The sequence below is a fragment of the Bubalus kerabau genome, chromosome 1 (genome assembly GCF_029407905.1).
Source record: "Bubalus kerabau isolate K-KA32 ecotype Philippines breed swamp buffalo chromosome 1, PCC_UOA_SB_1v2, whole genome shotgun sequence".
NCBI lineage: Eukaryota > Metazoa > Chordata > Mammalia > Artiodactyla > Bovidae > Bubalus > Bubalus kerabau.
In genome coordinates this window covers 76,222,268-76,249,331 of record NC_073624.1, presented here as the reverse complement: position 1 = coordinate 76,249,331, position 27,064 = coordinate 76,222,268, and the positions used below count along the sequence as shown (strand labels likewise).

The 27,064-nt window shown below is 42.6% G+C and overlaps 1 long non-coding RNA gene across 1 annotated transcript; it reads left to right on the top strand.

The window, feature by feature from the left end:
* Positions 1-440: 440 nt before the first annotated feature.
* On the top strand, positions 441-26,439 carry LOC129641650 (uncharacterized). Its single transcript, XR_008709379.1, has 3 exons — positions 441-683; positions 6,183-6,287; positions 26,059-26,439. It is a non-coding gene; the product is annotated as an uncharacterized LOC129641650 (long non-coding RNA).
* The last annotated feature ends 625 nt before the right edge of the window (positions 26,440-27,064 follow it).

Below are 27,064 nucleotides of genomic sequence, written 5' to 3'. Positions count from 1 at the left end.
CTTTAATTTTGTGGGGAAAGTGATTGTCATATACTTCAAATACTCCCAGGGCTAAATGGGTGTGTAAACAGGAAAAGGATGGAGAGGGGCTGAATGGTCAGGACACCAAAGACGGCTATTTTTTGCTCTCTGTTCCTCCTCTGCTCAGTCAGCCACCTTACATTCTATCAGGTATAAGGTGCTTCACTTAAACCTACTCACATCAGTGTGCTTGCCCCTGCCCTGACTAGTGATTGTTCTAATCCCTAGGCTTGAATGGTTCCACCTGCGTGTTTAATAAAGGGAAACATCTGCCCTAGCAATGGTCATTAACCTGTGAGGCTGTGCATTGCTGGTTTCTCTGGTAACTGATGAGCCAACCAGACATCAATTCCCCCTCTATATGGTAGCATCCCTCTCCCCAGAGTACCCAAGATGACTGCCTTTTCCTGCTTGTCCTACCTGGCAGGGTGTCATTCGAGGACCCTTTTGCTTCAGATGTATAAGATACCCCCGTCCAATGAACCTCTGGTGTCTCAGTCACTATCTCCAGAGTCTTTCTTTGGTCTGGCAACTGCAAGTCCTTCAGGCCTATGGGGTGCAGCCCAACAGGAACTATGACACCAAAAATTTCCTTTAGGAGGAGCTCTTCTAAAACTGCACTGATGAGGTGTGACATTGAGTAAGACACCTCTTAACATCTGGTAGGTAATTTTTCTATCTGAAATCTGCTTCTCTTTCTCCTGATTATTGATTTGTAAAGGGAGTTTTCTCATTCCATGTTCTTCTTGATTAACACCATCAGTCCAAACCAGGAACCTGCTCTATTCACAAATTCACAGCTGTCCTTTCCTTCATTCTTTCTTTCCCCTTTTTGAAATTGAAGCAAAGTTGATTTACAATGTTGTGTTAATTTGGGGTGTATGGAAAAATAATTCATATATATACACACACACATATATATTCTTTCAGATTCTCTTCCATTATGGGAAATATAAAATATTGAATATAGTTCCCTGTGCTATACAGTAGATCCTTGTTGTTTATCTATTTCATATATAGTAAGTGTATATCTATTAATCCCAAGCTCCTAATTTATCCCTCCCCCCTTCCCCTTTGGTAGCCATTAAGTTTATTTTCTATGTCTGTGAGCCTATTTCTGTTTTGTAAATAGCTTCATTTGTATCATTTTTAAAATTCCACATGTAAGTGATATCACATGGTATTTGTCTCTCTCTCTCTGACTTCATTTAGTATGATAATCTCTAGATTCACTCTTATTGCTGCAAATGGCATTATTTTATTCCTTTCTAAGGTTGAGTAATATTGCACTGTATATATGTACCACATCTTCTTTATCCATTCCTCTATAAATGGACATTTAGGTTGCTTCCATGTCTTGGCTATTGCAAAGAGTGCTTCTATGAACTTTTGGGTGCATGCATCTTTTTGAATTGTGGTTTTCTCTGGATATATGCCCAGGAGTGGGATTGGGGGATCATATGGCAACTCTATTTTTAGTTTTTTAAGGAAACTCCCTACTGTTTTCTCTAGTGACTGTACCAATTTATATTCCCACCAACAGTGTAGGAGGGTTCCCTTTATTTATTATTTGTAGAATTTTTTATGATGGCCATTTTGACCAGTGTGAGGTGATACTTCATTATAGTTTTGACTTGCATTTCTCTGGTTAATGATGTTTACCATCTTTTCATGTGCCTATTGACCATCTATATGTCTCTTTTGGAGAAATGTCTATTTAGATCTTCTGCCCATTTTTCATTGTGTTGCTTGTTTGTTATTTTTTTTAATTGAGCTATTTGTTTACATTGGAAATTAAGCCAGTTATTGAAGAGACTGTCTTTTCTCCAATGTATATTCCTAACTCCTTTGTTGTAGATTAATCAACCATAACTGCATGTGTTTACTTCTGTGCTTCCTGTCCTGGTCCATTGGTCTATGTGTCTGTTTTTGTGACAGTACTCTGCTGTTTGTATGACTGTAGCTTTGTAGCATAGTCTGAAGCCAGAGCACATGATTCCTCCAGCTCTGTTCTTTCTCCAGATTGTTTTGGCTACCTGAGGTCTTTTGTGCATCCATACAAATTTTAAACGTTTTCTCCTAGTTCTGTGAAAAATGCCTTTGGTAATCTGATAGAGATTGCATTGGATCTGTAGGTTGCCTTGGGTAGTATGGTCATTTTAACAATATTGATTCTTCCAATCCAAAACATGGGTTTCCATTCTTAAATGCTTATTACATTAGTCCTATTGTAAGTTCCCAGAGGGAGGTCTGTGTCTGATGATTAAAGGTCACAATGTCTATTATTAGTAATTAACAGGGATGATTGTGTCCTAATTTTGGCTTCAGTAAACATTGCAGACCCAGATCACAACACAGGTTTTAGAGGCTTAGCTTAAAACAGGGATGACTGAGGAAAGGCAGTGACTTGAAACCAGCTACACAGTCTGTGTTATTCTCTTTGCTGGAGAAAGCCCCACAAAGTGAGGGAATCAGCAGAGGAAAAAATAGCCCACATTCTTATACCTGTGAGCACCCACTACTAACATGGTTTAGAGAACAGAAAACTGGCCTGGGAATCTGGACACCCAGCTGCTCTCAATAACAGCCAAGCAAACATGGGTTTCTCAGCAAGTGAGATGGGCCTTAATGTTCCCTTAATATTGGAACAGTCTGTGCAAGATCCACCCACAGCAGATCCTCATTCTCAGGTCTCAGCTTAAACACCCTTCCTCAGAGAGGCTTCTCCAGATATACCCTCTCCCTTTTTGTTTTCTATCAGTCTTTCTATTTAATTCACCATGTGAAGCTGTCTTGTCTTTTCTTATTGACTATGTCCTTTCACTCCATATATAAGCTCCACAAAGGCAGGGACCCCCATGTCTTTTGCTCACTGCTTTACTATAAGCACTTAGAACAGTGCCTGGCACATAGTAGGCCTTCAATCACTATGTGTTGAATTTATGCATGAATGAATGAGTATGAGGTTCCAGAAGGCAGTGAGAAAAGTTCTTCCTGTTACTAATAGGGCCAGTCGCTTCCTTTGAAGAGGAACTGTACATTTTCTAAAGGTAGGGAAGCAGGGAACAAAGTGGATATTTATATCAGAGGAAAAGCCCTTTATTCCCACACTCAAGTGCTAACATTTCCTCCCCACTCTGCATGTCTGCTTGTGGGTGGACACAGCAGAAGACAGGTGGGAAGCTAAAGAGAGAAGGGGGTTGGGTAGGCAGTTAGAATTAACAAATGGACCAAGTTATCACTGTGATTTAATGCAGGATGTTTACATACCATTCCCAGAGCAGAGGATGGCTTTGTCTTACCATTTGGATGCAGTGAGAAGATTTAATTAAACTAACTGAAAATTTCTGAGAACTTGTTTGAGTCTTTTGAACAACTGCTGTCCATGAGAAGGTGCTAAGGAAGGGGACAGTGGCAACCTCAGATAGCTAGTATTTGGTTGTTTTCTGTGTATCTGTGCAGATCAGGATACCAAACAAAAATGACTGGCCCTTCCATGTGGTGGCCCTCCACCCATAGTGCACACCCTTCACACCTGTTCTACCTCTGACTGTGGTCACCTGCCTGTGTCTCCAAGCGTCCAGGCCTGGTGCTCTCTAAGCACCTGTCTGGTGGAATGATTGAGGGTGTCCACCATATTTGGGCTTCCCAGGTGGCTCAGTGGTAAAGAATCCACCTGCCAATGCAGGAGACACAGAAGATGTGTGTTCAGTCCCTGGGTCAGGAAGATCTCCTGGAGGAGGAAATGGTAACCCACTCCAGTATTCCTGCCTGGGAAATCCCATGGACAGAGGAGCCTTGTTGGCTACAGTCCATAGTGTTGCAAAGAGTCGGACATGATTAAAGTGAACAAACATACCATGCTGTTGAGCAGTATTAAGCCAGTGCCTTATCTGTATAATCACTTTGATTTATATAGTATGCCATGCTCTTATGAGAAGGGTTGGGGGAGGCTAGCTAAGAACAATAACCCTCCCATACATTTGTTTAGTACTTTATACTACTGACAAAGCTCTTTCACCTAGAACATCTTGTTTTAGTTTTAATCCTCATCATTGCACTTCCTATTTACAAAAAAGAGCAGGTATTTTTTCCATCATCATAAAATAGAACAGAGTATAAGGTCAAAACAAGTGAATAATTCACCTAATGTTACAAAACTAGAAGGATCCATGTCTTCTCATCTCCAAATATTTCTTTAATGAAAAATATTATGAAAATATATAGACTTGTAGGTCAATTTACACTTTAGAAATCCATATGTTTGTCACATTTATTTTTTAAAATCTTCCAATTATCTATATGACTAAATGATATTTAAAATGAAACTTCAAATATTCTTGGTAGCTTTGTCTAGTTTTATCTGTTGGAAGATGTCAGTCATTCATGATGAAATTTTCATAAAATAGTTGATAATTGTATACATATTACTATGGTGTCTGTGTGGACCATTTTTCTAAATATTCACTATTTGGTTGAATTTTTTTAAAAGGCAGCATTAAAAGACAAATTTTGAGCAAGAGAACCAAGGTTGACACTTTCTTACATCACAACCCAATTGTCTCTATGTAAAGATTTATGCACATACAGGAAGAATCTATTTGATAATTTCATTGTATCTGATCAGGATCAAAAGCCAAGCAGGGTTTGCATGGTGCCTGGCACATGAGGCAATTATTTTGAATGGTGGGAAGAAAGAAAGAGAGAAAGAAGGAAAAAAGGAAGAAAATTCTTCTCTTTGAAGAGATGAGATGGGCTGCAGTTCAGTTCAGTTGCTCAGTCATGTCCAACTCTTTGCGACCCCATTGACTGCAGCACACCAGACTTCCGTGCATTTCACCATCTCCCAGAGCTTGCTCAAACTCATATCCATCAAGTCGGCGATGCCACCCAATCATCTCATCCTCTGTTGTCCCCTCCTCCTCCTGTTCTTTCCGAGCATCAGGGTATTTTTCAATGAGTCAGCTCTTCACATTAGGTGGCCAAAGTATCGGAGCTTCAGCTTCAGCATCAGTCCTTCCAATGAATATTAGGATTGATTTCCTTCAGGATTGACTCGTTTGATCTTCTTGAAGTCCAAGTCTCCAAGGGACCCTTAGAGTCTTCTTTAACACCAGAGTTCAAAAGCATCAAATCTTGTGGCACTCAGCCTTCCTTATGGTCCAACTCTCACATCCATACATGACTGTTGGAAAAACCATAGCTTTGAATAGACAGACCTTTGTCAGCAAAGTAATGTCTCTTCTTTTTAATATGCTGTCTAGGTTGTCATAACTTTTCTTCCAAGTAGCAAGTATCTTTTAATTTCATGGCTGCAGTCACCATTTACAGTGATTTTGGAGCCCAAGAAATTAAAGTCTCTCACTGTTTCCGTTGTTTCCCCATCTATTTGCCATGAAGTGATGGGACCAAATGCCATGATCTTAGTTTTTAGAATGTTGACTTTTAAGCTAGCTTTTTCACTCTCCTTTTCACTTTCATCAAGAGGCTCTTCAGTTCCTCTTCACTTTCTGCCATAAGGGTACTGTCATCTCCTTATGTGAGGTTATTGATATTTCTCCCAGCAATCTTGATTCCAACTTTTGCTTCATCCAGCCCAACATTTCACATGATGTACTCTGCATGTAAGCAGGATGACAATATACAGCCTTGACGAACTCCTTTCCCAATTTGGAACCAGTCCGTTCCATGTTCAGTTCTGTTGCTTCTTGACCTGCATACAGATGTCTCAGGAGGCAGGTAACATGGTTTGGTATTTCCATTTCTTCAAGAATTTTCCACAGTTTTGTAATCCACAGAGTCAAAGGATTTAGTGTAGTCAATGAAGCAGAAGTAAATATTTTTCTGGAATTCTCTCGCTTTTTCTATGATCCAACTGATGTTGGCAATCTGATCTCTGGTTCCTCTCCCTTTTCTAAATCCAGCTTGAACATCTGGAAGTTCCCGGTTCACGTACTGTTGAAGCCTGACTTGGAGAATTTTGAGCATTACTTTACTAGCATGTGAGATAAGGGCAATTGTGCAGTAGTTTGAGCATTCTTTGGCATTGCCCTTCTTGGGGTTGAAGTGAAAACTGACTTTTTCCAGTCCTGTGGCCACTGCTGAGTTTTCCAAATTTGCTGATATATTAAGTGCAGCACTTTAACAGCATTATCTTTTAGGATTTGAAGTATTTCAGCTGGAATTCCATCACTTCCATTTTGTCTGTTCAGAGTGATGCTCCCCAAGGCCCACTTGACTTCGAACTCCAGGATGTCTGGCTCTAGGTGAGTGATCACACCACCGTGGTTATCCGCGTCATATACCCAAATCCTCCTTATGAGATTGGTGTGGCCACAAAACCCATTAGAGTTGATTGCCACTCAAAATAAGATTTTGGAACTGATAGGAGCTCGTCATCTACTGTCCAGCTCTGTTGGCTGGTTACTATGCACCAATGTGACTGCAGGCGTGTTCAGGTGTCTGACCTGATCATCAGCTGACCTGAATTCACATTCCCATACACAAACATTAAAAGCAAATGCCTTCTGGGCTAAAAATAAAGTAGACATAAAAGTCTGTTTAAACAAATTATCCCTTTTTTAGGAGCTAAGAAAGGGTGGGAGGGGAGCAGCTGACAGACTGTCAGACAAGGAGCAAAGCGGACATCTCTCTTTGATCCTCTGGGAATTTCCAAGTTGAAAACACTGTGGGGAGATGGTTCCTTCCCTGGGGATACAGGCTGCATCTGACCTTCCCCTATGGGTGTAAGTTTTGAACCTTTTCTTCCTCTGTCCCTCCTCCTCTGTAAATGACTTAGTCATTCAATACATAAAATAAAAGTGTGGCTGAACCGAGAGGAGAGATAGCATGGTGTCCCAGCCTGAAGTCAAGCAAGGAATGTTAATATTTAAAGTAATGTTAGGAGTTGGCCATTAGGTCTGTGCCTCTATCATGTGTTCATTGCTTCCTTCCTTCACTCACAGCAGACATGTAGGTACAAATCTAGTCAAGTGAGGAGAAGGCATGTGGGGAGATGCAGGAAGGAGGCTAGAAGGGGACAGAGACAAGACGCATACAGCTCTAAGGAGTTTGAACTTGACCCCACAGGTCAGTGTTTTTGAACTTGGGTATGCAAAACTGTATGGACTGACATTAAAGCAAAGAATGATTAAATATTCTTAGTATTGTCAACTCATTTTTTTATATTTATTTATTTGATTATGTCAGATCTTAATTTTTGCATGCAAGTTCTTAGTTGTAGCACATGGGATCCAGTTCCCCAACCAGAGATCATGACCTCCACACAGGGAGCACGGAATCCTAGCCACTGGACAATCAGGAAAGTCTTGACAGCTTATTTTAATTACAACATTATTTAAATCTATAAACTAGCTATAACTTCTCAATGTCTATAACCTTTATGCAATAATAAAACCAAAACAAATTTACAAAGGGAAAGCCAATACAAGGGCTATTAACAAAATATGCTACTAATCTTCTCAGTCATGTCCCTTAAAGCAAAATTAAGTATTTTTTCTTCTGTTGGCACTATTAACCAAATGACCCAAAGTCACATTGTCAATATTGGGATAAAACCATTTTAAGAGTTTTCATCACAAGGTTAATTCTTTGTTTTTTTATATAAAGAATTCTTTTTAAATGTCTGAGAAACCCCATTGGCTCCAAGAGTACATTACTGAAGACCGTAGTCTGAAGTTTGAGGAAACACTATGTAAGTGTTTGGGGCCCATCGCTGACAGATTTTGAGCAGGAAGTGACATGATCAGTTTCCATGTGAGAGCAATTACTCCGGGAAGCAGTAACGGATGACTGCAGGAGAGAGACACCAGGAGTGAGGGGGAAACTCACTCCTATGATCATTTAGGTGAGGATGATGAATAAAGACAGGACTAGTGAGGAGGTGTAAGAGAATAGACCAGAAATGTCTGTAAAAGGCAGGGTCTGTGGAATGCAGGGGCTGATTAAATGTAGGAGGTGAAGGAGAAAGGGTGAAGGAGAAACCCATTGGAAAATAAAAAAGGGGAGTTTAGTTTCAGTCATAGCCACTTTGGGGAGGCTGTGCACTGTTGGGGTGCAGACAGTCAAATACAGTGGGTTAGAACTGAAGAGAAAAAGCTTCTGAATGAGACCAGCATGCTAGGATGGCCAAATGGTCACCAGCCTACAAACTGTAACTTTGACATCCAGGAAAGTCTCAGCACCCACTTCCCCACTCCCAGATAAAATGTTTCTCCTGCCTCCTGCTTACCCATTGTCTCAACTACAAGGATAGCTCCAATAATCTAACTTAATATTCTGATACTGTTTAAAGCACAAAATCTGCAGAGCCTGACACTCCATGATTGAGGACCTGAATTCAGGAATGCTATGGTAGATAGTCGGAGAAGGCAGTGGCACCCCACTCAGACCATGGCTCCACATTCTTCTCCACCACTTACTAGTTACAAAATCTTAGCAATTCGTCTTTCATTTCTCTGTTTGTAAAACAGAGTTATAAAACCATATATCAAAACTATTTAGGAGCATTAAATGAAGTAATGCACGTCCCCATCAGTGAATTGTTATTGTTCTCCTAATGAATTGCCTGAGCCCACAAAGTCAGGCCTCCTGGGTTCAAATGTCTCTACCAAGTTCTAACACTATGACCTTGGGTCAGTAAACTAACCGCTCTGTGACTGAGAGAGCTAATGACTTTCTCTAGCGCACAGAATTATTTTGAGCCAATGTACAAAATTATTGGGATAACTCATTGAGTCAATGTACACAAAACTTTGAGAACGAGCTGTTTTGCAGAATGTGCCCCACCTATGTGTAAGCTGTTATCATTGAAGTTAGTCTCTTCCAACAATTACGTTTGAGATGACTTTCTTGGTCATCATCCTGATGGAAGAGGAGAGATAAATGATGTAACACTGGGCACTTGAACCACTGAGCATGAATCCCATAGGAAGAAGAAGAAAAAGAAGGTTCAGAGCCCAAAAGGCATTCTTGGCCTATTTCTCAACTTTGTCCAAGACAAGCCAGAATCAGCAGAGCCCTGGGGAGGAAGACATAAAAGGGACTGAAGCCGAAAGCCATGTAACAACATGGAAAGACTGTCATCAGACATTTGGCCAAGGAGGCAGCCACCCAGGTGAAGTACTATGAGTTCTTAGGAGTTAGGCCAACACTCACTGTTTGCAATGATGTTGATTTTTCACTTATCAGTGGGTAAATACCACAATTATGCTGGATTTTCCCCAAACTGGAAAGGGAAAGAGAAAAAAACAAACAAAAAAACCCTCAGACCAACTTGCATTTCCTGAGGGCTATGCAGGAAGTTAGAGCTAGAAGTTAGAAGCCTGTTCAGAGCAGGGGCAGTGAGCAAACACAGATTTTTCTGATACATTCAGCATTAGGATGTCAAGTTCCTGACCCTAATCAACCAAGGTCATGAACAAACTAGTCCTTTAAACATTTTATGAAAGAAACTGCTGTGCATTTTCCTCCCTGGACTCTCTCCCTTGGAATACAAATGAAGCCTGGCCCTCCCAAGCTAATGCTCCAGGCCAGTTTACACAGAGCTGACTTCTTGGTGATCTGCTGCCTCCATCAGGATCAGGGTAGAATCTGTTTTAATACAATTTGTTCAGTCCTCAGAGGATGCAATGTCTTCCGGGCTAACGTCGAGCAGAGCGGTCTATTGGAGATAAGCGTGTTATTTGGGTACAAATTTTAATAACTTAAACTTTTATCAAAATAAAGATGCAAAGGAAAAATAGGAAAAGAGCTCCCCATTTGGGGTGAGGTAGCTTTTAGACCAATATCAGGTCTGCCACATTCTCTGTGTGATTTGGGGAAAGTCTCTGAACTCCTGAGCTCACTGGTCTCCTCTGTAAAGTGCGGACAACACCATCTACCCCACAGGCTGGTTATAACCCCATCATGATCTGTTCCCGACTCCTGCGTCAGTTCTAGCCACTTCCTGCTGCCACGGTCCTCTCTAGTCATACCGGTCTCCTCAGGGCTCCTCCTTCCTCTGGCTCTTACTCAAATTGAGTAAGAACCTAAAAGAATCTGCCTTTAAAAATCCCCCATCCCCTCCCCGTTTTCCAGGCTGACAGCAATTCATCCTATACATACGTGCTGAATGCTTCCCTATCAATAGCGCATCCCCATCAATGTCATTCCTCCAGGAAGTCTTCTTTGTCACCATCTCCCCCAGTTAACGTCTAGCTTCTCTGTCCTCCTGTGAGCCCAAAGGGCTTGTGTGTATCCCATCAGAGAACTTACAACAAACCATCATATTGATTTGCCAGATTATCCCCCTGGACTGTGAGCTCTTTGTAAGCAGAGATCATGTCTTTCTAAAGTCTTGGCATCTCCAGGGCTTAGTGCAAGGCTAGACACATGAGGTATCCAGTGTCTGTTTGCAAAGTGAACCCTAACCCTAACTGGTAAATGTTGTTCTTTTGCCATTTTTCTAGTCCTCCAATGACACTTACTGCAGAAGAAGTCGGCAGTATTGGTACCTGCTCCAGAATATTTCTCTAAGTTGCTGTGCCTAACACATGCTCTTATCTTCATGGCCAGATCACCCCACTTTAGCCTAGACTCCACCTTTCCCTTGAGGTGGATACTGCTGACTTTCATGTTAAACACCATCTGCTGCACACCTAGACACTTCAGCCAGGATCCCAAACAAGGCTGCTATCTGGCTTCCTCCTGCCCTGGTCATCCAGCAGCCTCTCAGTCCTCTTTCTGCTAAATCCCATTCAATGGGCTACACAAGATTCACTCTGACTTGCTATCTTTTTGAAATCATGCAGCCAAGCCACAATCTTCTTGATCTTTAGTAAAGAAAGATCTAACCCAAGCATCCTCCTTCCCTCCCTTCCCTCTCACACAGGTCAGATTCCCTAAGAAAATATCGGAAGGAGAGGTTGATTTTACATCCTTTCTTCTCCTAGAACTTGCTGAGCATCATGTTTTCCTTCCTACTCTGCCATTGCCCTGGCTCCTCCCCCACTGATCACCATCAGGAACTCCTAGGCAACCCCTTCAGTGGGTACCTCTCCCTTCTGGTGAGCTCAGAAAAGAGGTTGGGCTGAGCACACTTCAATCAAGTGCCTGAAACATTCATTGTGTCACCAGAGAGGAGTAGAGGGGTGTTGGTATTATTTGAACAACTGGAGTAATTTAAGAAACCAACAACACATTCTGCTTTTCAAAACTTAAATCCTTATACTGTTTATGAGTTTTCCCATGGCATAAGAGAGAAATATCCAAAATGACAGACTCTTCTCATGAGGTTTCCATCATGGACACAAGCCTATTCCCAAAGAAACTGTCATGTCTCCAAATGCCTTATTCTCCCTATGCCACACAGCAGTGACATCTAGCTTTAAATCTAGTTTATTATGCAAAAGATCTGGTCTTGACCCAAAAGTCATCACCTTTTCCATGGTTCCTTTCCCTAAGTCTGAGTCATTCCACCTAAGGAAACTCAGTGGAGCTTTATCCAGAAACTAGCAATAGGGAACCCCTGATTCCTCAGGGAACTCTGGTCCCTGGAATAGAAGAGTGATTACAAGCTCTGGAGCCAGGTGACTTGGGCTTGCACATGGCTCCAGTTTTCTCACTTGTGTGATCCTCATTACATATCTTACACTATCTGGACCTCAAACCTCCTTATCTGTGTTACGGTGATAATAATAATGAGCCTTTCCAGGGATTTTGAAGAGTTAAACACACACAGAGAAAGCTTAGCAAAGAAGAAGTGCTCAGTAAATTTTAGTTATAGCTCTATATGGTTTCCCACTAGACTCGACAAGTCTGTTACTTTTTCTGTTTATCTAGCAAGTAATTCAGAGAAGGCAATGGCACCCGACTCCAGTACTCTTGCCTGGAAAATCCCATGGACGGAGGAGCCTGGTAGGCTGCAGTCCATGAGGTCGCTAGGAGTCGGACACGACTGAGTGACTTCACTTTCACTTTTCACTTTCATGCATTGGAGAAGGCAATGGCAACCCACTCCAGTGTTCTTGCCTGGAGAATCCCAGGGATGGGGGAGCCTGGTGGGCTGCCGTCTCTGGGGTCGCACAGAGTCGGACACGACTGAATCGACTTAGCAGCAGTAGCAGCAGCAGCAAGTAATTGTTTATGAAGACATGTACACATTTGCAGACAGTTTCTGAGAACAAAGACATTTCCAGAGGTCATACAATCTGGGAATCTTTCTGAATGACTCATGAGGAAGTGGAGTCTGCACAGAAAGCTAACTCCTTATGAACTTTCAATTTACAGATTTCCATTAGTTACAAATGGAACTTTTCCTACTGTCTGCATTTTGGCTGAAGCCCCTAAGGTGAAAACAATAAGTAATAAGCATTGCCCTCCTCAATCCTCCAGAGACCTTCTTGATAACAAACTCACTACAAGGTAGCCAAACAGATCTTTTACCTCCAGACTATGGAAAAAGAGATTAATCCATGCTGCTAGAAGTCTAGGGTGACTAGAAAGGAAGATGAGGGGTGCTTTGGAGTTCTGATAACAGCCTACTTCTTGATCTGGGACTTGAGACTTGGAATTCCCAAATAGAGTTTGTGCAAGGGAATTCCTAAGAATAGAGGTCACTTGGCTCTTCTCCTTTCACTTTGGGAGAGCCTTACATGGGTCCTTGAAGGCTTGAGGACATAGCTAACAGAGACCACAGCCTGCCACACGCACAGATCATTTCTGAAGGCAGGAGCCTGCCAGAAGCTGCCCCAGAAGGCAGGCAAAGACAGAGGTAGCAGAGGGGGCGACCTGCCTGTTCTCAGGATGGTGAACCATGAATGGATGAGTCCTCATGGGTCTAGTGGAAACTATGGAGTGTATATTAAAATATCTTAAAAGGCTCCACTCCATCTCTAGAGTGGCCTGCCAGAGCAAGGGGACTCTAGCAGTACCAGGCTGGGGATGCAACCGCTGTGACAGGAGTTGGGGTGGAAAGAGGAAAGTTGCGTCACAAGAAAACAGTTGAAGAATGTGTATCACCCATACGGGAACCAGTCCAGCACAAAAGTCCCAGAGTGGATGATCCATAAGTGCCCCTGATAAAACAGAGTAATGAAGTGCCCAACACCTTGGCAATGCCAGGCAAGGGAGAATCACAGAGGTCAAAGTACATGAGAAGACTCTTTGCCCTCTTGCTCCTTTACTCCTACTCCCCAGCCCTGGAGAAACCAAAAGTAGTAATGCAAATTGAGAAGGGGGAGTGAGTCAGAAGGAATAATGAGCAAACAGACCCTAAGACCAGACTCTCCTTCCCCAACTTTGGGACCACCGGCCAAGGGTCAGGCTTAGGCTTTGAGAAACAGGAGAAATTTCGAATTGGATCTGAGATCAAAGTTTTGAGTTAGAGTCTATTGGGTCTTTTAACACTTGAAGTAATACTTGCCAAAAGACTTATTTTGTCTTCTTGACTAAACTACAGAAGGGGACAGGGAAAGGAGATTGAGCAGTGTATGTTTTCAAGGTGGTCACAGTAGGGAAAGTTCAGCAGTTTCCTGTGTATAACTATTGAGTTCAATACAACGCCAACACATGGAATAAAAAAAAATACATATGCCAAAGCAAAATCTCATCAGCCTTGCCCTCTACCAACAGAAGGTTCTGAGCTGTTGCTTGTGTGAAAGTCCCTCATCGTGTCCAACTCTGCAATCCCATAGATTATACAGCTGGAATACTGAAGTGGGTATCCTTTCCCTTCTCCCGGGTATCTTCCCAATCCAGGGATCAAACCCAGGCCTCCCACATTGCAGGCGGATTCTTTACCAGCTGAGCTGCTAGGGAAACCCATTGCTTGTGTGGGCTTGACATAAACTGGTCCTCAGCAAAGATGACCATAAGGGACACTGCCCATTCCTTTCTCTTACTCCTTTTGTCCCCAGCCTGCTGGGCAGAGGAGAGCATACCCATCAATCACCCCTTGGGTCCACAAAGACCTACCCTAAGGATGGAGGTCACTGCTTTTGATGACATCATTACATTCGATGTCAAATTCTTCTCTCAATTTCTCTCCAGGGAGAGAGAAGGGGCATTTTTACTCTTCTAGTCACAGAGACAGTGAATATATCATGTTGGTGGAGAAGGAAGCATATTATTTGTTCAGGAAGGAAAGGAATTTAAGGACTTTTCCCAAGAAATAAAAAAATTTCTCTGAAAGAAGCAAATTTAGAGATTCAAATGACTCCAAAGGGGTCTCAAGAATGGAGTGGAATGATCCTACCTTTCTCAAAATGATACAAATGAAACAAAACAAATAACATCAAAAAAAAACCATACCATGCCAGTAATTTCAAGAAGTAATTTCAATGGTAGTTGAACAACCCCTTCTTCCCTCTTTCCTCTTTTATCCTCTCTCTTCTCTTGATTCCAGGACAAACACAAGACTTTCTAAATCATTGCTTCCACCTTGTTACTCAGTACACCATTCTCTCTCTATTTTTAAATATTTATTGACTAATTTATTTACTTGACTGAGCCGGGTCTTAGCTGCAGCGTGTGGAATCTTCAGTCTTCACTGTGGCATGCCAGATCTTTAGCTGTGGCATGTGAGCTCTTAATTGAGATCTAGTTCCCTGACCAGGAATCAAACCTGGACCCCCTGCATTGGGAATGTAGAGTCTTAACCACTGGACCACCAGGGTACTTCCTCCACCATTCTCTGAAAGCAAGCCCCTGGGCCAGCCTCTCCTTTCCCAAAGATTCAGGGAAGCACATGTAACTTCCACGTGGAAACCAGAAGAATCAAGGGGAAAGTGCTGGTTGTTTTCTTTCCGTTTTCCACTCTCCTGAAGGCTTACATTCGGTAGACATTCTGATTTTCTTGAAGTAATAAGAGGAAGCCCAGCTGGAATAGCAATATCTAAATAAAAATGCCACTGATCTGCTAATATTAACTAGTCTAAAAATACCATGGAGCATGTGGTTTTCATTACAGCAACAAAGCAACTATAGTATGACAAGCAGCCTGCCTTCCAAGACTACCCTCATGTACATGATCTTATGTTACTTGTGGAGCTGGACTCTTGGGCTTAAAGAAAAACAAGAGTTCCACAGTAAGAGGTGAAATTTAGGCACTCAGCCAAAAAGTTCAAGCCACCCGTAAATGATTAGAGTTTACGGTCACGTGGCCATTCTCTGCTAAGCACTCTCATCACACGTCATTTATTCCATTCATTGGAACTTCTTACACGTGGCTCTTATCACAAGTAATCGTGTACAAGATCAGGGCAGAGCCTGTTTGTTGAGCAAAACCACATCCCACGCAGCCTCTGTCAGGTGGTCTTCAGCATGGATAGAGCTCATGGAAGCATTACTAGGTAGATATGCTTGGAAGAACAGAGACTCTGGAGTCCCAGAGCTGAGTTTCAAGCCTAGACTGCCACTTTCAAGCTGTTTACCCTACGGAAAGTCTTTCACTTCTCCAAGTCTCAGTTTGCTAATCTATAGAAAGGGTATTCAGTTCAATTCAGTTCAGTCACTCAGTTGTGTCCAACTCTTTGCAACCCCATGCAGCACACCAGGCCTCCCTGTCCATCACCAACTCCCACAGTTTACTCATACTCATGTAAATTGAATTGGTGATGCCATCCAACCATCTCATCCTCTATCGTCCCCTTCTCCTCCCGCCTTCAATCTTTCCCAGCATCAGGGTCTTTTCAAATGAGTCAGTTTTTCCCATCAGGTAGCCAAAGTATTGGAGTTTCAGCTTCAGCATCAGTCCTTCCAATGAATATTCAGGACTGATTTCCTTTAGGATGGACTGGTATGATCTCCTTGCAGTCCAAGGGACTCTCAAGGGTCTTCTCCAACACCACAGTTCAAAAGCAGTGATTCTTCGGTGCTCAGCTTTCTTTATGGTCCAACTCTCACATCCATACATGACTATTGAAAAACCATAGCCTTGACTAGATGAACCTTTGTTGGCAAAGTCATGTTTCTGTTTTTTAATAAGCTGTCTAGGTTGGTCATAACTTTTCTTCCAAGGAGTAAGCGTCTTTTAAGTTCATGACTGCAATCACCATCTGCAGTGATTTTGGAGCCCCAAAAAATAAAGTCAGCCACTTTTTCCACTGTTTCCCCATCTATTTGCCATGAAGTGATGGGACCGGATGCCATGATCTTTGTTTTCTGAATGTTGAGCTTTAAGCCAACTTTTCCACTCTCCTCTTTCACTTTCATCAAGAGGCTCTTTAGCTCTTCTTCACTTTCTGCCATAAGGGTGGTGTCATCCGCATATCTGAGGTTATTGATATTTCTCCCGGCAATCTTGATTCAAACTTGTGCTTCATCTAGCCCAGCGTTTCTCATGATGTACTCTGTATATAAGTTAAATAAGCACGGTGACAATATACAGCCTTGACGTACTCCTTTCCCAATTTGGAACCAGTTTGTCGTTCCATAGCAGTTCTGTCACTTCTTGACCTGTGTACAGATTTCTCAGGAGGCAGGTAAGGTGGTGTGGTATTCCCATCTCTTTCAGAATTTTCCATGGTTTGTGGTGATCCACACAGTCAAAGGCTTTGGCATAGTCAATAAAGCAGAAATAGATGTTTTTCTGGAACTCTCTTGCTTTTTTGATGATCCAACAGATGTTGGAAATTTGATCTCTGGTCCCTCTGCCTTTTCTAAAACAAGCTTGAACATCTGGAAGTTCACAGTTCACATATTGCTGAAGCCTGACTTGGAGAATTTTGAGCATTACTTTACTAGCGTGTGAGATGAGTGCAATTGTGTGGTAGTCTGAGCATTCTTTGGCATTTCCTTTCTTTGGAATTGGAATGAAAACTGACCTTTTCCAGTCCTGTGGCCACTGCTGAGCTTTCCAAATTTGCTGGCATAGTGAGTGCAGCACTTTCACAGCATCATCTTTCAGGATTTGAAATAGCTCAACTGGAATTCCATCACCTCCACTAGCTTTGTTTGTAGTGATACTTCCTAAGGCCCACTTCTTAGGCTTCACATTCCAGGATGTCTGGCTCTAGGTGAGTGATCACACCATCGTGATTATCTGGGTCATGAAAATCTTTTTTGTACAGTTCTTCTGTGTATTCTTGCCATCTCTTCTTAATATATTCTGCTTCTGTTAGGTCCCTACCATTTCTGTCCTTTATCGAGCCCATCATTGCATGAAATGCTCCCTTGGTATCTCTAATTTTGTTGAAGAGATCTCTAGTCTTCTCCATTCTATTGTTTTCCTCTATTTCTTTGCACTGATCACTGAGGAAAGCTTTCTTATCTCTCCTTGCTATTCTTTGGAACTCTGCATTCAAATGGTATATCTTTCCTTTTCTCCTTTGCTTTTTGCTTCTCTTCTTTTCACAGCTATTTGTAAGGCCTCCTCAGACAGCCATTTTGCTTTTTTGCATTTCTTTTTCTTGGGGATGGGCTTGCTCCCTGTCTCCTGTACAATGTCATGAACCTCCATCCATTGTTCATCAGGCACTCTGTCTATCAGATCTAGTTGCTTAAATCTATTTCTCACTTCCACTGTATAATTGTAAGGGATTTGATTTAGATCATACCTGAATGGTCTAGTGGTTTTCCCTGCTTTCTTCAATTTAAGTCTGAATTTGGCAATAAGGAGCTCATGATCTGAGTTCATGATCAAAGATGACTGCCATAATATTCAGCACTAACATTCACTGTATGCCTTTAACATGCTGGAGATTCCACTTAATGTTGTTACAGGCAATATAGTCTCAAGAATCTGATGAGAAAAATTCTCATATCATCCCCATTTACAGATGAGGATACTGAGGGCCAAAGAAGTGAAGTAACTTGTTATATGATAAGTGGCTGAGCTGAAATTCAAATTCATATCAAGACCTGTGTCTGGGGCTTCCCTGGTAGTCCAGTGGTTAAGAATCCACCTGCCAATGCAAGAAACACAAGTTCAATCCCTGGTTCAGGAATATCCCACATGCCGCAGAGCAGCTAAGCTCATGCACCACAACTGCAGAGCCCATGCTCTAGAGCCCCTGAGCTGCACCTACTGAGCCAATGTGCCATGAGTCCATGCTCCGCAATAAGAGAGAAGCCACTGTTACGAGAAGTGTGTGCATTGCAACAAAGAGAAACCCCTGCTCAGCACGACTAGAGAAAGCCCACATGCAGCAATGAAGACCCAGTGAAGCCAAAAATAAATAAGACCCGTGTCCTCATTTACAGAGTTTAAAGTCAACACCTACCATGGCTCAACATGCAAACAGCAAAGTGGCTAAAGGCAAGGACTCTGGATTCTACCACTGTCTTGCTGGCACGTCTCTGGACTTCAGTTTTCTCATCTAGAAAATGGAGATAATAAGACCTACCTCATTGTGTGTGGCTATGAGGGTTACATAACTAAAATGTACAGGGCTATGGAATAATCTCCACCAGTATTGCCTCTGCTATGTTTACTATTTTTATTACAATGAAACAACTGACATAAAGATGAGGAGGAGGGTTGGAATGAGAAGAAAGAGCACAGGAAGCCACCAAATGATTGCTCTGTGGCACTTATAAAACCCTCAAGGGAAATTTGCAGAGATGACCAGGAACAGGTTCCATGAATATTTCACTGAATGTTCTTGGGAATTTTCAATGAAGTAGAGCCTATAACAATATTAAATGGAGTCAGATGTATAGCTTAGGTATGGCTGGTGGTTGAGGGTTGGAGAGTCAGACTAGAGCAGTCCACTGATGCCTGTGTACCCTTGGAGGGTCCTGATGATGTCACTGTGAAGTTGCATGGTGATTCTGAGGCTGAAATGCCGGTGGGTGCATAGCGATGGAGTTGGTATGCCTTGTTCATCATCCCCATAAAGTCATTTATAGATCATTCCCATCTTGGAAGGATGGAAGTATACCTGATGGGAAGCCTCCATGATGGTGGACCTTTGTGCCAAAACTGACCTGAGAATTTCTTAGCAAACTTTGCAGATGAGGGGGAAAAAAAAATCTCTCTGAGATGTGATGTGAAGCAAGATTAAATGATGAGGTAGAAAATGTAAGCCACTTTCAAATAATTTATGGAGTTGCTGTCAACATAAAGCCATGGAGACTGACCCTCACTTCCTGAGTTAAGATCCAAAGGAAGAGCTTTTAAGTCTCAAGATGTAACAGGGGGACAAGGATAAATCTTTATGATGCAAAGCCAGAAACAACTTCGTCTTGGACTGTGTTGCTGAGTTTTGTTTCCAGGTGTGAATTTCTGGCTGTAACAAAGATGATAAGTAGGAAAGCAAGCATTCCACCTCTTTCAAACTCCTTACTTTATAGCACATATCAGATATGCAAGAAAACCCCAGTTTTCTTATTTTAATACCCATCACCAGCTAATTCACAGTGTCCCGGATATATAAGCTTATCTCACAAAAAATAAAAATCTAAAGAAGAGGATGATGAGACTGCCTATGGGAAAAGATTTCCTCCTCAGGAAACAATTTGCAGAAATAACCAGAAAAGATAGGGAAAAAAACCATGAATTTTAAATATGGCCATAAATGAGTCTTATCTCTCTTTACTCAGTGATTTTTAAAATATAGCCTTTATTCTGCCAATAATGGGTCTTCCCTAGTAGCTCAGTTCGGAGAAGGCAATGGCACCCCACTCCAGTACTCCTGCCTAGAAAATCCCATGGATGGAGGAGCCTGGTAGGCTGCAATCCATGGGGTAGCTGAGGGTCGGACACGACTGAGAGACTTCACTTTCGCTTTTCACTTTCTTGCATTGGAGAAGGAAATGGCAACCCACTCCAGTGTTCTTGCCTGGAGAATCCCAGGGACGGGGGAGCCTGGTGGGCTGCCGTCTATGGGGTCACACAGAGTCGGACACGACTGAAGTGACTTAGCAGTAGCAGCAGCAGTAGTAGCTCAGTTGCTAAAGAATTGGTAAATTGCAGGAGACCCCGGTTTGATTCCTAGATTGGGAAGATCCACTGGAGAAGGGATAGGCTACCCATTCCAGTATTCTTGGGCTTTCCTGGTGGCTCAGTTGGTAAAGAATCCACCTGCAATGCAGGAGACCTGGGTTCAATCCCTGGGTTGGGAAGATCCCCTGGAAAAGGGAAAGGCCACCCGCTCCAGTATTTTGGCCTAGAGAATTCCATGGACTGTATAGTCCATGGGGTCACAAAGAATCAGACACGACTGAGTGACTTTCACTTTCTTTCACTTTCTGGCAATACTACAAAAGTAATACTGATATACCAGTTACTAGAATCTGGATATGACATAGACTTTAATATAGTGGAGAAATAGCAATTTATTTCAAAATTTTTTGATGAAATTTCTCTTAAGGAAGTGTCTTTTGCTTAGTAAAAGTACCTTGAAGAGCCATTTGACTATGAAAATGTAGGCTCTGAGATACTGTTGAGAAAGACCAATAAGTCAGTCAAAGGAGAGTATATTTCTCTCTATAAAAATATAAGAAAAAAACTTTTCACAAACAAGCTAAGGTGATGAGGACATTTCTTCTATGTTGGTAGAAGAAATTGATGGGTAAAGAGAGAAGGCAGGAGGGACAGGGTCAGGAAAATGAAGCCTGGAAGCCCAGGAGAAGACATCTCCAGCCAAATCAGGAAGCAATTTGCAGAAATAATGAGAAAAGATGGGGGAAAAACACAAACATGAATTGAGAGCTGAGATCTCAATTTCTAACTCAATGAGACATCCCATAATTAGTATTAAAGAATTTTCTCTGCTTTGTGGCAATTCAGACCCTCTCTTTTCTCATACCCTTTGTTACAATGGGCTACACACAAGTGTTTTCTGTAAGTGGCATCAAAAGAAAAAACAACTGGGTTCAATTTGAGAAAAGAAAAACCACATGAGTCTAGATAGATGTGAGACAGAATTTAGCAGAAGCAGAAAACCGAGAAGGGTTAGCCAAGCCCACCCCATCCCTGCCCCTGCGAAATTCCACAGAGTGGGTAGAAGGTTTGCTGTGTTTCCCTTTGTGTGTGTGTGATGTGATCTCAAGCCATTTTTATTTTATTACTAATGGTTGAGGTGACTCATAAGGCTGGCAGAATTGTGGAACACCCAGAGAGAGACATCTGCATTCCATTAAATGTGTCATCTCTCCTGATACAAAATGCTCCCTTATTAAAGAAAGATTAGGTGGCATCACTACCTTTTCTGCAGCCATTGCCATGCTCAAAATATTTTAATAACCATTAGAAAAGTAGCCGATGAAATTGAAATATTCTAGGCTTTACAGCTAGAAAGATAGGTCTGTCTCAAAGTGATTACTCAAGACACAGCTGCCAGAGTGTGACTTCTTTCTTAATGTACAGAGAAAAATTTTCCTGTGAGCTTTTGGGGTGTTGATGGTAAGAAGGATGAAACTACAGGTGTGGAAGTCTGCATGATTTTGACAAAGACATGATTTTAAGATGGGCACCCAGTTCATCCTCACACCCACATTTCTAGTCTGCAAGTGATGCCCTTTGAAGTCAGTGGGTTTTAAAGATTTGAGAAGCCCCATTTGTGGGACCTGGCTGCCGATCTTAGATTGCTAAGAGGGTATATGTTCTCTTAGGATTTCTATACGTGTAATGGCAGAATTATTACAGAAAATTCTGGTAGGCACTGTGTGTGTCAAACTGTTGTTTCTTGCAGACAACTGTAAAGAGTTGCCTCTCAATGTGCATTCTACCCTTGCCGCCTCAAATTCTTCCAGGAGTCTTTATCCGTATAATCTGCTTTTACTTCTTAGTTTCTTCTGAACTGCCCTTACAAAGGCCAGTGGTGATCCACTAAGAGAACTGAATGGCATCTCTTCCTGCCCACTCCTCCCTGGCCTCCTGGCATCACCTCTGTGAGTTCACAGGTGAGCAGGTGAGGTCCCAGGTGAGCAGGGGCAGTAAGACTTCAACACTGGTCTAAACTGAGCAGCAGGGAAGGTTTGTACTGGAGTCCTGGGAATGGTGAGGACCTCTTAAGATCTCTAATATTCATTTTTGAGGCTCCTCTCCAATTTGGCCCTGACCTTAGGCTCTGCCCTTAGCCCACTTCTCCAGTCTTAAGAATCCTGCTGCATCAGTATAGCAAATGTCTCCTACCTTTGATATTTGATTGTCCTTAATCAAATTTCTCATCCCTCACCCTCAATGTCTAAACACCCTGGTTCACTTTTGAGAAGAATCCCGTCACTTCAGTTGAGTCAGATTCCACCTGGCCTTTATGGATCCTCTTAGTAATTTTCCATCCATGGACCCCCACCCTGCTCCTGGGCTATCAGTTCAGTTCAGTCGTTCAGTCGTGTCCGACTCTTTGCGACCCCATGAATTGCAGCACACCAGGCCTCCCTGTCCATCACCAACTCCTGGAGTTCACCCAAACCCAAATCCATCGAGTCAGTGATGCCATCCAGCCATCTCATCCTCTGTCGTCCCCTTCTCCTCCTGCCCCCAATCCCTCCCTGCATCAGAGTCTTTTCCAATGAGTAAACTCTTTGCATGAGGTGGCCAAAGTACTGGAGTTTCAGCTTTAGCATCAGTCCTTCCAAAGAAATCCCAGGGCTGATCTCCTTTAGAATAGACTGGTTGGATCTCCTTGCAGTCCATGAGATAGATTTCTACTTTTCCTTGTGGTGTTTGGAAGTGAGCTCTCTCTATCTCTCCCCTACCATGAAACCCTACTGCTGTAATTTCTCTTGAATAAAGTCTTCCTTTCAGTCTTTAACTAGTGTCTGAACACTTTTGCTTTGGCACCATCCAGAGCATCTGACGCTGCAGCATATTTCTGCCCTCACTCTCCTTCTCAGGCCTCTCAGGACTCAGAACTCGAGACCCACGTGCTCTGACTTCTCCGTCTCAACCTCTTCTTCAGCTTCATCACCAGCCTTTCAATGAGGCCTTGCCTCTCATCTGACCATTATCTCTGGGCTCCTAGTCATTTCACTGCTTGTTCCCAGCCCACTCCCAACACACACACACACACACTATCCTTCTCCATACACAGTAAACCCTCTAAATGCAGGTTTGACCTTATTCCCTTGATGGAAATCCTTCAGCATCTCTCCACATACTCCAAGATTCAACCTTGTGTCTCATTCTCCAAACATTTTTTTCTCTCCCCCTTGTTTAAAAAGCCCAATGCTGATTCACATTCCTGGGCCTGATGCTTCCCTTGCCAGAATTATTCATTCTTCTCCCTCTGCCTTTCTGAGTCAATGTAACCATCATTTCTTCTGGGAAGGCTTCCCCAGCCCTCCCCAGTGTGAAGTGGGGGTCCCTCCTTGTGTTTGAAGTAATCCTGAAGATGACTGGATAATGGTGGTGGTGATTTAGTCACTAAGTCATGTCCAACTCTTGCAACCCCTTGGACTGTAGCCTGCCAGGCTCCTCTGTCCATGGGATTCTCCAGGCAAGAATACTGGAGTGGGCTGCCATTTCCTTCTCCAGGGGATCTTCCTGTCCCGGGTATTGAACCCAGGTCTCCTGCATTGCAACCAGATTCTTTACCAACTGAGCTACTAGGAAAGATAGGTTGAGTGTAATGAGTCTCTCAGAAACACAATGTCTCACACACACATCTTAGAGAAATTAGACTTGAATGTGATCACCACAAGGGATACGTTTTCAGTAGGGCCAAGGAAATATCATAACAGAGAGGGATTGGCATATTATTTCACTTCATGTTTATCTGACCAGAAATTTCTGCATATGTTGTTGAATTGGGGCACTTTCAGTTTTAAGTGACAAATATCCAATTCAAATTAGTTTGAACCAAACAGGAATGTATAGGTTTTCATAACTGAAACAGAGAGAAGGAATATGTCACATTCAGGCATGGCTGGATCCAACACATCAGATTTGTCATTAAGATGCAATTGTCCATCACCTTCAGACTCTGCTTTCTTCCTCCTTAAGCAAGTTCTCTCCACTTGGCAACATAGATTATCTCCGCAGCTTCAGATGTCAATGGCTGTTTGCTCTTGCAATCTTCAGAGTAAGGGACCCTCTCTCTACCAGCCTCACATCAATGCCTCTAAGCTGAGTCCGAAGTTCGGCTTGAGTTAGATGTCCACCACAGGACACATAATTATATTGAGGAAAATGGAGTAGGATGGTCCATTCCAGCTCAAATTCCCACGCCTCAGGGATAATCACCATTTCAGTGACAGACCTCCAGACTTGGGAGGCAAATTTGCCAAGAAAAAATACTGACCAGACAAAGAATTGCTTATTTTTTTTTTCAGATACGTCTTTTATTCCCATCCTCTGCTGCGACATCTGCAGCACACATGTTCAAATTTCTTGGGGGTGTGAAATCCTTCTTCAGAGGGCGTTCAGTGCACTTAGAGATGTGGCAACAGGCGCTCGTGGGCCGAGCCCAGGAGTCCCCACGGGGGACCCCCTCATCCATGTCACCTGCCAGGGTGAATGTGCATCCTGAGTGACCCTGACCCCAACTAGGTCTAAGAGCAAGACCCATATGGAGTGTCTCTTCAACCACCTGGTCTACAACCTCGCCACGTAGGACTAACTCAGAATTTTTTTTCCTGAAAGTCTTGAAAATTTTCCTCCTAGGTCTAATTCAAAAACAAAACAAAATTGAAAAACCCAAAAGTATTGGTTGTTGGAGAAAGCCATGAGGTTCCAGGCACTGTAGTGAGATAAAAGGATTTGCATGCTCAACTCCCAACAAATGATACCCTCAATTGTGATGCGTCAGTTTCAGCAAAGAGTACATGTTCTTTAAAACAGATTTACCTCCTCAGCTGAGGTAGAGATTCTAAGACAGGATAATTGAAGAGCTGGAAAAAGTCAAATATCAGTTTTCATCAGGAGAATAAAATAACATCATTTCACTGGATTGGACACTGTCCAAGAAAAGCCATTACCCAGCCATGACACGTCAAAAGTCTGCTTTGATTTCACATGGGAGAGTGTTTAGCTGTGTTAAGACAAAACATGTCAATTCCCATGGGTTATTCCAAAATGCCATTATAAGCACAACCCTGATAAAAGCAAATCTATTCCCATTGCAAATGTCACCAAGCTTCTAATGGAAAATGGATACACTTGTCAACTTAGAAGAGTCAAGAAGGGGCTAAAAGGAGGGAAAGACAGAGACTGGGGAAGAAGGACAGAGAAGCAGGAGGGAGGAAGAATGAAGGAAGGAAGGAAAAAAGAAAGCGAGAGAAAGATGACCTTTTAACCCCGCTTCAGGTTCATGCTGAAAAGTGTAATGGTTAAGAAGGCAGGCTTTGATTAGACACAGAAAGACAAATTCTGTTATGATCTGTCTCATATGTGGAATACATAATAAAATAGTCAAACTCATAGAAGGAGGAGCACAGTAGTGGCTGCCAAAGACTGCAGGTAGTGGGGAATGGGGAGGTGCTGGTCAAAGGATACAAAGCTTTAGTTTTGTACAGTGAATAAATTCTGGAGATCTGCTATACAGCATAGTGCCAACAGCCAACACACTGGGTTGTATACTTAAAATCTTCTGAGAGCATAAATCTTATGTTAAGTGTTCTTATCACAAGAATCACGAGAATAATAATAATAAAGGGGGCAGGAGAAAAGTTTCATAGGTAATGGAATTACTTTCAGCTGCACAATTACGGGAAATTAGTTCCCCAACAAGGGATCAAACCCGCACCCCTACATTGGAAGCTCAGAGTCTTAACCACTGGACAACCAGGGAAGTCCTGAGGTGATGGATATGTTTATGGCCTTGATGGTGGTAACAGTTTCACATATGTATGTGAATGCTCAGTTGCTCAGTCCTGTCCGATTTGCTGCGACCTCATGGACTATAGCCACCAGACTCCTCTGTCCGTGGAATTTTCCAGGCAAGAATAATGGAGTGGGTTGCCATTTTCTTCTCCATCACATATGTCTGTGCTGTGCTGTGCTTAGTTGCTCAGTCGTGTCTGACTCTTTGCAGCCTGCCAGACTCCTTTGTCCATGCAATTCTCCAGGAAATAATACTGGAATGGTTGCCATGCCCTCCTCCAGGGGATCTTCCCAACCCAGGGAACGAACCCAGGTCTCTTGCATTGCAGGTGGATTCTGAGCCATCTGAGCCACTAAGGAAGCCCATCCCATATGTATGCTGCTAAGTCATTTCAGTCGTGTCCGACTCTGTGTGACCCCAGAGACGGCAGCCCACCAGACTCCCCCGTCCCTGGAATTCTCCAGGCAAGAACACTGAAGTGGGTTGCCATTTCTCTCTCCAATGCATGAAAGTGAAAAGTCAAAGTGAAGTCGTTCAGTCGTGTCCGACTCCTCACAACCCCATGGACTGCAGCCAACCAGGCTTCTCCATCCATGGGATTTTCCAGGCAAGAGTACTGGAGTGGGGTGCCATTGCCTTCTCTGTTCCATATGTATACTTATCCTCAAACTCATCAAGTTGTATACATTAAATATGTACAGGTTTTATTTTAACATCACACCTCAATAAAATATTTTTTTTTATTTATTTTTAACCGAAGGATAATTGCTTTACAATATTATGTTGGTGTCTGCCATACATCAACAAGAATCAGCCATAGGTATAAGTATGTCCCCTCCCTCTTGAAACTCTCTCTCCACCTCCCACCCGATCCCAGACCTTTAGGTGGTCACAGAGCCCCGGCTTGAGTTCCCTGAGTCATACAGCAAATTCCCACCGGCTCTGTTTTACATATGGTGTATATGTGGTGTATATGTTTCTATGCTACTCTCTCCATTTGTCCACCCTCTCCTTCCCGCCTACCACCATTGTGTCCACAGTCTGTTCTCTCTGCCTGTGTCTCCACTGCTGCCCTGCAAATAGGCTCATCAGTACCATCTTTCTACATTCCATATATATATATATGGAATGTATATGTGTCAATATGGAATATATATGTGTTAATGTACGATATTTGTTTTTCTCTTTGTGACCTACTTCATCCTGTATAATAGGCTCCAGGTTCATCTACCTTATTAACACTGGCTCATATGCATTCCTTTTTATGACTGAGTAATATTCCATTGTATATATGTACCGCAGCTTCTTATCTATTCATCTGTTGATGGACATTT